Source organism: Geotrypetes seraphini, chromosome 16 (genome assembly GCF_902459505.1).
Source record: "Geotrypetes seraphini chromosome 16, aGeoSer1.1, whole genome shotgun sequence".
NCBI lineage: Eukaryota > Metazoa > Chordata > Amphibia > Gymnophiona > Dermophiidae > Geotrypetes > Geotrypetes seraphini.
This window is the reverse complement of record NC_047099.1, coordinates 24,224,684-24,239,647: the sequence shown is the minus strand read 5'-3', so window position 1 is coordinate 24,239,647 and position 14,964 is coordinate 24,224,684. Positions and strand designations below refer to the sequence as shown.

At 48.2% G+C, this 14,964-nt stretch overlaps 1 protein-coding gene across 5 annotated transcripts in view; it reads left to right on the top strand.

The window, feature by feature from the left end:
• KDM6B (lysine demethylase 6B) overlaps window positions 1-14,964 on the top strand; it is a 236,655-nt gene that overhangs the window by 74,246 nt on the left and 147,445 nt on the right. For all 5 annotated transcript variants that reach the window (XM_033924256.1, XM_033924261.1, XM_033924253.1 and 2 more), the window contains one exon: window positions 2,355-2,449. The gene's annotated coding sequence lies outside the window, so the exon portion shown is untranslated. The remainder of the gene's footprint in view (window positions 1-2,354; window positions 2,450-14,964) is intronic.

Below are 14,964 nucleotides of genomic sequence, written 5' to 3'. Positions count from 1 at the left end.
AATATTATAAAGCAAACATATCTCACATATAATAAATTGAAAAACATTGATTTAACCAATAACATAGCTATACATCCCCCCTTTCCCAAAATTATAATTATACTTTTAGTGTAAAAAGGTGCCTAATCATTACAATATGTTATCAATGGCCCCCAAATCTTTTTAAAATTGTTATAATTCCCTTTTTGTATGGCAATTATTCTTTCCATTTTGTATTTTGTGGTAAGGAATTTAGATAAATTTAAGACTGAATTAAAAACATTTCTTTTTTTTTCGGATGTGTATGGGAAAGATTAGCAGCAGTTTGGTATGGAGAGAATCCTGGAAAGACTATTAAAAATGTAATTTTTATGTTTTATTTACATTGATCATCGGTTTGTGTACTTTTTTAGCCTAATTAGAATTTAAATTGTGTAATTTTAATTTTTTAAGATTTATGTAAACCTTTATTAATTGGTCTGTTAGATTGTAAGCCACCCAGAAGGCTTGGACCCTTCGAGCGGGATAGTAAATTTGCATTAACTTGGAAAACCACTAGGTTGCCTAGCAACGCCTTAAGTGCCGCTAAGCGTGATTCTGTAAATGGTGCCATGCTGTTGACTGTCACCCGGACCGAGTGGTGCCTAGGAGGTTAATGCCGTTTATAAAATCAGGCACTAACTGCCTATTATGCAACCATATCAAACCTCTTAAAAGTCAGTCTTATCTTTGTTGAGTAGCTTACTCAGGGCCGCATAAACCTGGTGCCTGGACATATGTTTGGAATAATTTTGCTTCTGGCCGAATATTTACTCCTAAGTTTGTACCCTGAGGCTCTTGGAGGATGATATGACTTGCTCAAGGTCGACAGGGTACAGGGGTGAGATTTGAACCCTGGCTTCCCTGCTACTCAGCCCCACCACTTTAACCAGTAGGCTACTTTTCTTCAGTGCAGCTGAGGGTCTGGTATAGGGGCAGGGGGGCTCTACAGGGTTAGTGCTACCCATCTACAAACTAGGGAGTCATCTTGGGTGCCAGAATTCAGGGAGTGAGGGAGGCAAATCAGTGAGTGGAACCAGACAGGTGGAGTGTATGGTTGGTAGGGAGCCTCACACCCGTCGGCTCTATTTATGGATTGCTAATATGCTCCAGAAGGAGTTGAGTGGGATTTACAATTTAGAAGAGCCTGGCCCTATCTGGGGATGACATTATTTCGTGAGGGTTCATGACACAGATAACTTGGTTTGTGTTTGTGTAGGCGTATGATTATGGCTTATGGTTTGGAGAGAAGATTGCCTATTTCTGGTGTTGCAGTCTCGATATGTATTTATAGATCACTTATAGCCTAAGTCAGGGGTGCCCACTGTTTTTGGGCTTGCGAGCTACTTTTAAAACGACCAAGTCAAAATGATCTACCAACAATAAAATTTAGAAAAAAAAACAACCCACAAAGCACACTGAAAGGCAGAGAAAATGTTAATTATCATTCATATTCCCGAGGTTTTTCCAAAGAGGTCAAGGCTGATGACTTTACGCAATGTCACCTCAGTAACAACCGTGCAAAAATAGACAAATATACCCCCCCTCCCTTTTTACTAAACCGCGATAGCAGTTTTTAGCGCAGGGAGCTAACGATTGGCTGGCCCAGAACTTCCTCTCCGACGTCAGAATTGATGTCAGGGAGAGAGGCATGCTGGTCGGTCCGACGCTTCTGCAGGGAGAGCTTAGGGAGGCGGTGGGGGACATTGGGGGAGAGGAAGGCTGCTCGGCCCGGTAGATCGGGACAGCAACACAAGTCTGTCACGGAGCCCGGGAAGGACTCCACGATTGACTCAAGTTGCCTTCCCGATCTACCGGTCGATCGCGATATTGAGCACCCCTGGCCAAAGTGGTTTACTTTCAGGTACTTAAGTATTTTCACTCTCTGTCCCAGTGGGCTCACAATATGACTAATGTACCTGGGGCAGTGGCGTGTTAGTGACTTGCCCAGGCTCATAAGGAGCAGCGCTGGGCTTGAACCTGCAACCTCAAGGTCCTGAGGCTGCATCCCTAACCACTAGGCCACTCCTCCACTCTGGTATGGGTGTCTATTTATGAATGGTGAATGGGGATAATGTATTCCTGAGTATAAAGGGGGGGGGGAGAGCTATAATCCCAATATCAGAAGGAGGGGGGTTGTGTGGAGTATTTGGTGTAATGGAAGAAGAGTTGTATCTGTCAGTTCATCCTGGCAAGAACACAGACTCTGCATTGTTTGCTATTTTCCCAATGCAGTAATGACATCATGAAGTCAAACGTGCTTCCTATGTATTATCTTTTGTATGCAGCTAGGACCACCACACCTGGAATATGAGCGCTCTGTTTATTATCCACAGATGGTGAGGGCCAGACGAAAAGCTTTTCCCAGTGGGTTCCTGTTCAAATTTGTTCAGCAAGGATGAGGAGCGCTGGCACCAATGACAAGTGTCAGGTCAGTGGGGATCTGTCTCCCTATTCTTTCTGTCGGCAGTAACTAGTAATGAGGATTGTGTATAACTTTGTTCAAATTGCTTTATCTCCTCCAGTTCTAATCCCCAGCTCTGCCCTGACTCTCTGTATACGGCTTCCATAGGAACAACTTGTCTCCCTACATCTCACGGGGTGTGGGGGAAACCACTTTATCTGTCAGTACCTGTCAGTATCTGTCAAGAGGGTTATGGTGTTGTAAGCTTATATTGAAATGGGTCAGATGCTGTACAAAATATATTTAGTTCTGCTGTAATGGAACAAGACCAGACATATTCATGCCCAAAAGCAAAACCCAGGAACTGAGTATTTCTCTTTTCCCTTTTGCACAAGTGAAAACAAACTAAAAGAAAATCTGTCCTTCTCTCCTTTTCTAATGTTTTAATTTCACCATTTCTCTGGCAATGCAAAGACATTGTCAGGCCAGGGAGTTTGCAGAATCTGAAGGAAGTGCCTCAGCAGGGGTTTCAGCCAGCACCCTGGTTCTTTGTAAAGCTTATGCCCGAGTTCTGTACGTGGAGATTCCAGGCCACTAGCCATGGGACCAGCCCTGGGACTGAACAGGGCTGGTTGTGGACGGCAGAGGGTTAAAGGGGCCTGGGAGGGGGGGTTTGCTGCAGCTAAACCTATGCAACAGGGAGAGGAAGGGGTCAGCACCCTCAGCCCCCTCGCCTTTCCATTGGCCGCCCTCGGCTACCTCGGCTTGGATTGGCTGTGCAGAAAAAGCCATTGTGGACGTGCTGAATGTAGGCTCCTCTGGAAAAAGGAACGGCAGGCGCATGTGTGTCTGTGTTAAAGGAGACCTGTACTTTCCTTAGGCTAGAATCGGTGGGCCTGCTGTGTGTGTTCAAGGCAACCTGCCCTTTTTTCAGACTGCAGTCTGTATGTGTGCATGTGAGAATGTTAGAGGAACTCTGCCCTGTCCTCTTTGGGTGCCTGGCTTGTGATTGGTCCTGGTGCTGCAATTACTGTTGCCTTCTCTTGCCTGGCCCAGGTACGAGCCTGGTCCCAGACCCTGTCCTCAGATGTTGGATTGAGGGGTGGGGGGGGGAAGAAATGTTGCACTTGCCCGGTTCCCTTCCATCCCTACTCCTCCCTTGCTTCCTTCCCCATCCCTTTTTTCGGTTTTGTGGTGCTTGGTAAGAACCAGTTGCCGTGGTGACCCAACTGGGCAACCGTTTCTAAGGCTTGTAGGAGCCGGTTGCTAAGATGATGATGCTTCTCAAGGAAACCTGGAAGGGGAACGGAAGGGAGGGATGAGGTGAAATTGCATGAAAAATTATAGATATATAAAAAAAGCTCCATATCTATTTTATTTATGAGAGATGGAAGGAAGAGGGATGGAAGAGGGGCTTGCAGGACGGATAGGAAGAGTAGGGTGGAAAGGGCTGCGAGGGTGAGAAAGAAAATGAACAGTGGGGCAAGAAGGGAGTGCGATGCGGGGTAGACACAAGGAAGAAGTAAAGTGGAAGGCAAGAGAATTTGGTGCTAATGAGACTTGGGGTCAGGAAGTTGAGAGGGGGAAGTAGGCGTCTAGGGTCTGAAGTCTGAGCACGTGAGCAGTGACTGGGGTCGCTTTGACATATTTTAAAGGTTCACTTTTCTTCCCCTTGGTTTTCTACTTTCTGTCTTTTTTTTTTTTCTGTTCTTTCTCATCTCTCCGTTTGCTTCCTTCTCGTCAACCTTTTTGCCTTTTCTCTCCCCTCCTCCATTAAATTCAAGAAACTTTATTGATATGTGGCAGTTTGTTCTTGTCTGTCCTCTCTGCAGATGGAGGAGGTGGTGGTGGTGGGCGGGTTCATTTCTCTTAGAATAAATGAGATGCAGAGCTCTTTCTCGGTCCTGCTCCTAATTTGGAGTTATATAATGTCTGCCAGGCTTGTCCTTGTTTCAACTCAAGGGAGGGGGCTGAGCGAGAGAGCAAAGGGGGCGGAGGGAGGGGGACAGGCGGAAGGTGGGTGGAGGAAGGAGTCAAACGTCTGCTCTGCAGAAGGAGGGGGGGGGTTGGGTTTTCAAGGTGGGGAGGGTGAGACTGAAGTTCCTGAGGCTAGTCCAGGCTAGATATTGAGGGTTTCTGAGCTAATCCGGGGCTCAGGCTCCAGCCTTAGCTAAGTCTCTTCACACTTTTCAATCATCTGGGTATTAAGGAGAGGGTAGGGCGTCACTGCAAAAAGTTATTGCCTCTTTGCTTCAGGGTGTCTGAATGTTGTTTGCAGCTAGGCTGCCGTTTGCATGTTTTTGTGGGCGACCAGGGGGGAGTGCTTGTTGTGTGTTCTGTGTGCTGCAGGGTGTACATTCATGCCTTACAGAGTCTTAGCAGCATGCTGTATCTAGCACAAAGGGACTCTCCCTTTGGAGCTGATTCAGGTCACTCACTGGTGTAAATATTTTGTTTGAGAAGAGTTAGAGGAGACTAAATGGAATTAACTTTTATCTCTAGAGTTCTGAGTGATTAAACCCATACAGCCAGAGAGAGCGAGACTTGCCAGTGTATCAACCTGAGACACATACACTGTGAATCCGCCAGAGGAAGAGAGACTCACACTTTCAGACAGCCAAGAGTGTGAATCATTTGCATGTGAGACAGCCAAGATATTATGCATATAGCGAGACAGGCTGGCCAGAGAGAAAATACACACTTCCAGACACCAAAGAGTGAATCATTTCCATCTGAGACAGCCAAGATACGAGACAGACTTTTTTTTATTTATTTAGGTATTTATATACTGCCTATCAAGGTTATCTAAGCGGTTTAACAAACAGGTACTCAAGCATTCTGCCTTTCTGTCCCTGTGGGCTTAGGTGGGCTCACAATCTAACGTACCTGGGACAATGAAGGATTGAGTGACTTGTCCAAGGTCACAAGGAGCAGTGTGGGATTTGAATCCACAACCTCAGGGTGCTGAGGCTGTCACTCTAACCACTTAGCAAGAAAGAGACATATGCATTAGGAGACAGTCTGCTGGTGGGTGCAAATTGGAACCTGCAACATCCCTTCTCTTAGATCTCACCTGTGATAGGGCCCCCACCATACACAGACTAAGCAACTCCAAGCTAGAAGTAGAAACATGCATTTCCTCCTGTAATGTGAAAACTCCAAAGAGAAAAAAAAAAAGAAAATCGGACTTCTCACAACACAAGGAGCTGGCTGGAAAAACCAGGAACTCTAGTATCCAAAAATCTTGTGTCTGAGCAGAAAAGTAACACAGCCAGAACCCGTCTGAATCGGCACCAGAACTTGGGAAGGGATTTTGGATTTAGCTCAAGGCGAGTTACAGTCAGATGCAATCTAAGGGCCTGTTATTCAAAGGAGTTATGCTCCTAAATTGACTAGGGATACAGGCCTAACTTTTTTTTCTTTTTTTCAACATTTTTTATTGAATGAAACTGAAAATTCTCCTCCCCCTTTTCCACCCAACCATCCCTAACCATAATCTCTTCCCCCCACTCCAACCTCACCACAAATCTCAAAGTAACAGAGACTCCTATATCTTTTCGTTTCTTAGTAGAATTGGTAAGAATGCTACATAAAAACACAACCAACAAATGAACAAATAGCACAGTTACTTACCGTAACAGGTGTTATCCAGGGACAGCAGGCAGGTATTCTCAACATGTGGGTGACGTCATCCACGGAGCCCCGATCGGATACTCTGCAAGCAAACTTGCTTGAAGATCTTCAAGCTTGCGAGTGTACCGCGCATGCACGTGTGCCTTCCCGCCCGAGTTAGGGCGCGCGTCTCCTCAGCGTGGCCTCAGAAGCCAACCCGAGGAGGAGGGTGGGTTGCGAGATTATCTGCCTGCTGTCCCTGGATAACACCTGTTACGGTAAGTAACTGTGCTTTATTCCAGGACAAGCAGGCAGCATATTCTCAACATGTGGGTGACCTCCAAGCTAACTATAATGGGATGGAGGGAGAGTTGGCAATTTAGGAGAACAGGGTTGCCAAACCGACTGGCCAAAGTGGCCGTCACGCCTGGAGAAAGCAGCCAGACAGTAGTGAGAGGTGAATGTATGAAACGAGGACCAAGTGGCAGCCTTACAGATTTCCTCAAAGGGAGTCGAGCGGAGGAAAGCAACAGATGCCGCCATAGCACGCACTTCGTGGCCTGTGACTCGACCCGGCAGGGAGAAGCCAACCTGAGCGTAACAGAGAGAGATACAAGTGGCCAACCCGTTTAGAAATGGTCCACTTAGAAACAGAGCGACCCAAGCGAGTAGGATCGAAAGAGAGGAACAGCTGTGGAACAGAACGAAGGGGAGCGGTGTGCTTCAAGTGGAAGGCCAGCGCATGCTTACAATCAAGAGAATGCAGAGCCACTGCTCCAGGGTGAGAAGGGGGCTTCGGAAAAAACACAGGAAGAACCATGGATTGGTTGATGGGAAACTCGGAAACAACCTTAGACAAGAACGTAGGATAGGTACGGAGGACCACCTCATCATGATGAAAGACAGTGAAAGGTGGCTCCGCTACCAGGGCTGAAGCTCACTGACCCGACGGGCAGACGCGAGAGCAATAGGAAACAAAACCCACCAAGGAAGAAACTGCAAGTGAGCCCGCGCTAGCGGCTCGAACGGGGGTTACATGAAAGGAGCAAGAACCACATTAAGATCCCAAACCACCGGAGGAGGTTTAAGGGGCGGATTAACGCGGAAAAGGCCTTACATGAAGCGGGAAATCACAGGATGAACAGAGATAGGCTTCCCGTCACGCGGCAGATGAAAAGCAGTAATGGTACTAAGGTGGACACGAATCGTAAAGGACTTGAGTCCAGCGCCCGACAAGTGCAACAGATAGTCTAAGACAGCAGACAGGGAGGCAGAGACCGGCTCCAGCTGTCGAGTAGCATACCAGGAAGAAAAGCGGGTCCACATTGGCGAGTGGACCCTTTCCGAGACGCCTCCAGGACATCCAGCACAGGCTGGGAGAGCTGGAACGAGGGCATTAAGTCACGAGGAGCCAAGCTTTCAAGTGCAGAGACTGCAGGTTGGGATGAAGCAGTGAACCCTGACTCAGTGAAAGCAGAGAAGGAAAACAGGCAGAAGAAGAGGCTCCCCGGAACTGAGTTGTAACAAGGGAGAACCACGGCTGCCAGGGCCACTGAGGAGCTATCAGAATCATGGTGGCCCGCGAGGACTGGAACCTGACGGAGGGAACGCATTCAGAAAAAGGTAAGTCCAACCCAGCAGAAAAGCATCCGCTTCGAGCCAGAGAGGGGTGTAAACCCTGGAGTAGAAGCGGGGTAATTTGCGAACGAGGGGGGACGCGAACAGATCGACATCCGGAGTCCCCCAACGAGCAAACACCCGACGCAGAGCCAGGAATGTAGGGACCACTCGTGAGGCTGCAAAGGACGAGTCAAGCTGTCCGCCAGACAATTGTGCTGACCCGGAATATAGACCTCGAAGGAACATATTGCGGCGAATGGCCCAAACGTAGAGCCGCAACGTCTCTTGGCACAGGGACGGTGACCCCATGTCACCCTGTTAGTCGATATAATACAACCGATATAAGGCGACCTGGTTGTCCATGTGGATCAGCACCACTCGGTCGCGAAGCAGGTGGCAAAAAGCTTTCAGAGCGAGGAGAATCGCACGAAGCTCCTGCAGATTGATGTAACAAAGGCGGTCTGCACTGGACCAAAAACCCTGAGTGCGAAGACCGGCCAGACGAGCCCCCCAAGCATAGGCCGACGAGTCCGTTGTGAGGACCTTTCGTGGAGGAGGAGCATGAAACAGAAAACCTCTAGAAGGATTGGAAGAGCGCCTCCAACAAAGGAAGCACAACAACGCATCGAGAGAGAGTCTCGATTCAGATTCCATTGGGCCGCAAGAGTCCACTGAGGAATGCGGAGGTGAAGTCTGGCAAAAGAAGTCACGTGAACCGTAAAGGCCAGGTGACCGAGGAGGACCATCAGGAGTCGAGCCGGGGCCGAAGGGCCACCTTCCTGCAGAAATGAACAAGGGCCTCCTACCGAGGCCGAGACAAGAAGGAGCGCAGACGAACTGTGTCCAGGACCGCTCCGATGAACTCCAGAGACTGGGACGGACAGAGGCGAGACTTGGGGAAGTTCACCTCGAAACCGAGACTCTGAAGGAGCAAAATGATTTGAGTTGTCGCTCGCAGAACCTCCTGGCGAGAGGATGCTTTGATCAACTAGGCATCGAGGTAGGGAAACACCTGCAGGCTGCGGAGACGCAGGGCAGCAGCCACCACAACCAGGCATTTTGTGAAAACCCTCGGAGAGGCCGCCAGGCCGAAGGGAAGAATACGATACTGGAGATGGAGATTCCCCACCTGGAATCTCGGAAACTGGCGTGAGGCCGGGTGTATAGGAATGTGCGTGTACGCCTCATTGAGGTCCAGGGAGCACAGCCAGTCCCCCACGTCCAAGAGGGGGCACAACGTTGGAAGGGTGAGCATACTGAACCATTCCTGGACTAGAAACTTGTTCAGGGCATGGAGGTCCAGGATCGGACGCAGGTCCCCGTCCTCTTGGGCACCAGAAAATACCGGGAGTAGAATCCCGTATGCCACTGGTCCGAAGGAACCTATCAGCCGCTCGGAGGCGAACTAGGGCTCGAACTTCCTGCAAGAGAAGGGGCAGTTGAGACTGGCCCGAAGGACACTCTCCTGGAGGAAGGTCTGGGAGTACTTGACTAAAGTGAAGGAAGTACCCTTCTTGGATGATGGAAAGCGCCCAACTATCACAGGTAAGGCCGTCCCACCGTGCGTAGAAATGATGGAGACGCCCCCCGATAGGAAGGCGAGAAGTCTCCAGAAGGAGAGGAGCCCGGAGGCTCATACTGGAATAGTCAAAAAGACAGTTCAGGTTTCGCCGGAGCCGGCGGCTGGACTGCAGCATGGCGCTGCTGCAGCAGTCGTGGCCGCTTCGAAGGAGGCCGAGAGAACGCAGGAGTGGGATCCTGTGAGTACCTCCAGAGAGGGATTTTATACTGCTGGGCTGGAGGGACCATCGGTTTAAGGCGCACCAGAGAGGCGAAGGACCGTTCGTGTTCTGAGAGGCACTTAGTGGCTGCCTCGATGGAAACATCAAATAGCTCAGTACCCACGCAAGGGAGATTGGCTAGACGATCCTGGAGATTTGGATCCATATCCACACTCTTGAGCCAAGCGAGACGATGCATGGCGATAGCAAAAGCTGTGACTCTTGAGGACAACTCGAAGGCATCATAGGCCGCCTGGAACATATAGAGCCGGAGCTGGGAGAGAATCTCCTCAAGGAGATGAAACTCCTGACTACGAGAATCTGGCATGTCCGTCCGGAACGAGTGGAGGGCTTCCACACAGAACCGGAGATAGGACGCGAAGATAAAGTTATAGTTGAGGACACAGTTCGCCATCATCGAGTTTTGATAAAGACGGCGACCAAACTTGTCCATCGGATGGCCCTCCCGCCCTGGCGGGACGGCAGCATCACCCTCGAGGGGTTGGGCTTCTTCAAGGAAGACTCAACCACCAGGGATTGGTGAGAAAGTTGAGAACCGTCGAATCCCTTAACTGGATCCGGTAGACGTCGACGTCGAGGCACAAAGCCCCAGGCGACGTCAAGGCACAGAGCCCCCGTCGACGTCGAGGCACAAAACCTCAGTTGACGCCGAGGCCCAAAGCCTCAGTCGACGCCGAGGCCCAATGCCTCAGTCGACGTCGAGGCGCAAAGCCTCAGTCGATGTCGAGGCGCAGAGCCCAGCCGACGCCGAGGCGCAGAGCCCAGCCGACGCCGAGGCGCAAAGCCTCAGTCGACGTCGAGGCACAAAGCTTCAGCTGACGTCGCTCAGTCGAAGTTCAGGAAGGCTTCGAAAGGTGGCACCATACCAATGAAACTAGTAATGAAGGTGCAGCAGTGCGCTCCATAGAGGGCAATCTCGAGGATGTGTATTCCCATGAAAGGAGGCACGCTTCAAAGGTCTCGTAGAGGCTGGCACGACTGCACTCGATGCCTGGAATGCCTGAGACTCAGCTGGCGGCGTTACTGAGGTAACGCACCTAGGAAGGAAAGAAGAGATTTACCCGAGGATGGAACCCACGAGGCACAGCAGACGTGACCAGAGGGATTAGACGAGGCCGCCACTGGAGATCGATGCCACGTCAGCTCGATTCCAAGGAAGGAAAAAGGCCTGGCCACTCCACTCACACGTGGTGAACCCAGTGAGAGGCCAGGGGAGAAAGAAAAACACAGCCGCAGCCAAACGAGGACTAGTGGCAGGGCCGAAGCCCAAGAAAGGCCCACCGGAGGAAAACCAGCGGGAACACAACAAATCATTTATTTATTTAATAAAATAGGCGCCGCACAGCGACTTAAAGAAAAGAAAGAAAGCCGCGGTGCGAGAAGGCAAGTAGGAAATGGCAGAGCTGTAGAACAGGGCTTCTTGGCTCCATGGAAAAACAAGAACTGAGGCCACGCTGAGGAGACGCGCGCCCTAACTCGGGCGGGAAGGCACACGCGCATGCACGGTACACTCGCAAGCTTGAAGATTTTCAAGCAAGTTTGCTTGCGAGAGTATCCGATCGGGGCTCCGTGGATGACGTCACCCACATGTTGAGAATATGCTGCCTGCTTGTCCTGGGATAAAAATTATTCCAAGTCCCAGTAATCCAGCTCCCCTCTCTCCTATTACTAAATTGAAAAATCCCTGTAGACGCAGGAAGTTTGTACTCATAATGCAGTGGCAAAGCCATGGGGTGGGGGCCTTGAGGGCCAGTTTGAACTCAGGCCCCCTTCAAAAATTGCAACACCACATTCATGGTTGAACCCCTGTCCTTTCTGTCTGAGCAGCAGGAAGCTGGCGGGATGCTCCACTCACTAATGTCGGCACTTCCATGCATGCTCAGTTCATGCATTTGAACTGAGCATGTGCAGAAGTGCCGACGTCAAAGACTGGAGCATTTTGCCGGCTTTCTCACTGCTTCTGTAGCATGGGCAGGTGTTCTGGCAGAGAATCTCCAGTTGGCAGGGCTTGAGCATTCCCACCAACAAAACTAAGATTTTTTTGAGGGGAAACAACACTGAGAAGAAATGCCTGCCCCCCCCCCCCCCTCCGAGTTCTGGCTACGTCCCCGTTATAACGTCCCACAGTTCAGATTACTTATCCTCTCTCCCTACCTTCCCTCACTTAGAGTGCGTAATCTTATACATAACATAGCATAAAATTAATTTATATATCGCAATACTTTGCAGGTCAGTGCGGTTAGCAAAATAACCCCCCTCTTTATACAAAACCGCAGAAACTGTTTTTAGCGCAGGCCGGCGTGCTGAATGTTCTGCGCTGCTCCCAACGCTCATGTGTCAGGAGTAGTGCAGAGCATTCAACGCGCCAGCCGGTGCTAAAAACCGCTTTCGCGGCTTTGTAAAAGAGGACCGAGTTATTCACAGCAAAATACAAAGCATCAATTTTCTATACAGTGGTACCTCGGTTTACGAGTGCACTGGTTTGCGAGTGTTTTGCAAGACGAGCAAAACATTTGCAAAATCGGTGCCTTGGAAACCGAGCATGGCTCGATTTACGAGCACCACCCCCCCCCCCCCCCCCGCAATCCGGCATCCCCCCTGCGATCCGGCACCCCCCCCCGCCACGATCCGACCTCCCCGCCACGATTGGGCACCCCCCCAGCCACGATCCGACCCCCCCCGACACGATTGGGCACCCCCCCCCCGCCACGATCCGTGAACGTGAACTCGCAGGCCTTGAGCATGCTCAGATGCTCAAGGCCCAGCAGACGAGGAGGCCGATTTTCAAGAGTGCCCAGATGAGGGTAAGAAGCGGCGGGGGGTGCCCAATTGTGTCGGGGGGGGGGGTCGGATCGTGGCGGGGGGGGGTGCCCAATCGTGTCTGTGGGGGATGCCGGTTTGCAGGGGGGGTGCCGGATCGCGGGGGGGGTGCCTTCAAGAGGAGCAATGCCGGTTCTCGGGGGGGGGGGGGGAACGTATCAAAGCGAGTTTCCATTATTTCCTATGGGGAAACTCGCTTTGATAAACGAGCATTTTGGATTACGAGCATGCTCCTGGAACGGATTATGCTCGTAATCCAAGGTACCACTATATATTTAACAAATAGATAAGCTTTCAATAATTTCCTACAATGCAAATAAGAATTTGCATTTTCTAATAGTCGGTGAAAGTCAGCGTCCCAAACTATCTACTTGAAATGAAAGTAAACAGTGGAATTATCATTTAAATAAGCAGCCTTTTACAGAAGGAAATGCAAATAAAGTTGCAATAAGCAATGAACGTCTAGATCTTATCAAAGTAAAATGATCAGCAAGGTAATTAGGTGTCAAACCGTGTGAGACCTTATAACTCAGACACCCAAACTTTAAAAAAATACTAAAAGTTTCACTAAACGTCTTTAAATTTAGGGGCGTAAAACATAAGAAGATAAGAATAGCTTTACTGGGTCCATCAAGCCCAGTAACCCATTCTCACGATGGCCAATCCAGGTCACTAGTGCCTGGCCCAAAAAACTAAAGTGGGTGGCATCAGAGGCAGATTTAGGGCTAGTACTGATTTTCAGCACTAGGCCCAAACACGAGGCTTTTAAATCTAGGGAAGTGAATGGCAAAGCCTAGAATTATAAGCACGGGGGTAATATTGAGCCAGCGGCAGTCAGCAGTTTTTAAGCTGCGGACACCTCGAGCAGAATTTGTCCCTGAACCATTAAATATATCAGACTGGTGCCTGGTTAACTTGACAGATAAAGTTAAGAGAGCAGGTTTGCTTACTTGAGATGCTAATGGACTGAATATTTATTTGGATTTATCAACTGCCTGTCTTCACCCAGTGCGGCGGACAGCATTTCGGCATAAAAATTAAAGATTTGTTAACAACAGTTAGTAAAAAGATCAAATATAAACCAAAAATACAGTGAATGAGAAACTTAACAGAACTACCACGAAACAAGTTTCAAAAATCACAGCACTGAAATCCAATTAACAGAGATATAATATTGCTTCTAATTTTATCTGTTCTATGTATTACTTTTTTTACCTGTCATGCATTATATTGTAAATGCTTTCTGTCTTTATCTGTTTTTAAGTCCATTATTCTAATTTGTATTTTATCTGGATCCCATGTATTAGCTCACCTTGTTGTGAACCGCCTAGAACTTTTTCGGTATGGCAGTATATAAGAATAAAATTATTATTATTATTAATTGGTCAAGTTCCAAGTCCACCCATAGACCGCCCCTTGGCTAGCCAGTTTGTGAATGGTTAGTTAGAACCAATAGTCAATGGTCCTGCCCAGTTACATGTAGGTGGCCGGCCAGTTCTGTGGGGTTTAAGGGAGGGTTAAGTGACTTGCCCAAGGTCATAAGGATAAGACCTGAACCCACTGCTTTAACCATTGTAATTTTAGATGTGTTATAATTTTATATTAGCATTTAGATATTCTGGGGCTGATAATTTAGCCAGCAGAGGTCAGCTCCTGACACTGGATATCTAGGTATGTCCTGGTGTCTGGTTTACTTACCATATCTCAAAAAAGATATAGCAGAATTAGAAAAGGCACAGAGAAGGGCAACAAAAATGAAAATCAGGTTTGGACGGCTTCTCTATGAGGAAAGGCGAAAGCGGTTAGGGCTCTTCAGCCTGGAGAAGAGACAGCTCAGGAGAGATATGATAGAAGTCTGTAAAATACTGGGTGGAGTGGAACGGGTAGATGTGAATCACTTGTTTACTTTTTCCAAAAATACTAGGACTAGCAGGCATGCGATGAAACTACTAAGTAGTAGATTTAAAACAAACCAAAGAAGATATTTCTTCACTCAACATGTAATTAAACTCTGGAATTTGTTGCTGGAGAATGTGGTGAAAGCAGTTAGCTTAGCTGGGTTTAAAAAAGGTTTGGATAATTTCCTACAAGAAAAGTCCACAAGCTCTTATTAAGATGGACTTGGGGGGAAATCCACTGTGACCTGGGTTGGCCGCTGTTAGAAATAGGATACTGGTTTTGATGGACTTTTCGTCAACGCTCTTGTTTTCTTAAGTCGTCTGTTTTGCAGTTTTAAATTTTTGCGCTTACCTAGTCAGTCAGCAGACTGAACATCACCCCTCCACCCCTGGCCTGCCCCCTCACCTATCCAGCTAGGTAGGAGATGGTTGGTTAGCATACATATTTAGCAGCACAACCTGGTTCAAGTTTCAAGTTTATTCAAAATTTGTTGAATCGCTTATTTAAATTTACTAAGCGATTTACAAAAACAAGAAAAATAATACAAATACAAGGTTAGTTAAACTTTAATACAATGTTAAAAAAAGAAAATTAAATTAAATTAAAATTATACAGACTAACGGACACATAAGGAAAGAAGGGTAAAATTACATATGTATAAAAAAATAAAAGGTATGAGGTAAAAAAACATGAGGTAAGGGAAGGAAATAAGGAAAAAGATAGGATTAGGAAGGATTAGGGAAATTGTTTTCATACATTATATGCGTCCTTAAAAAGGAAACTTTTTAA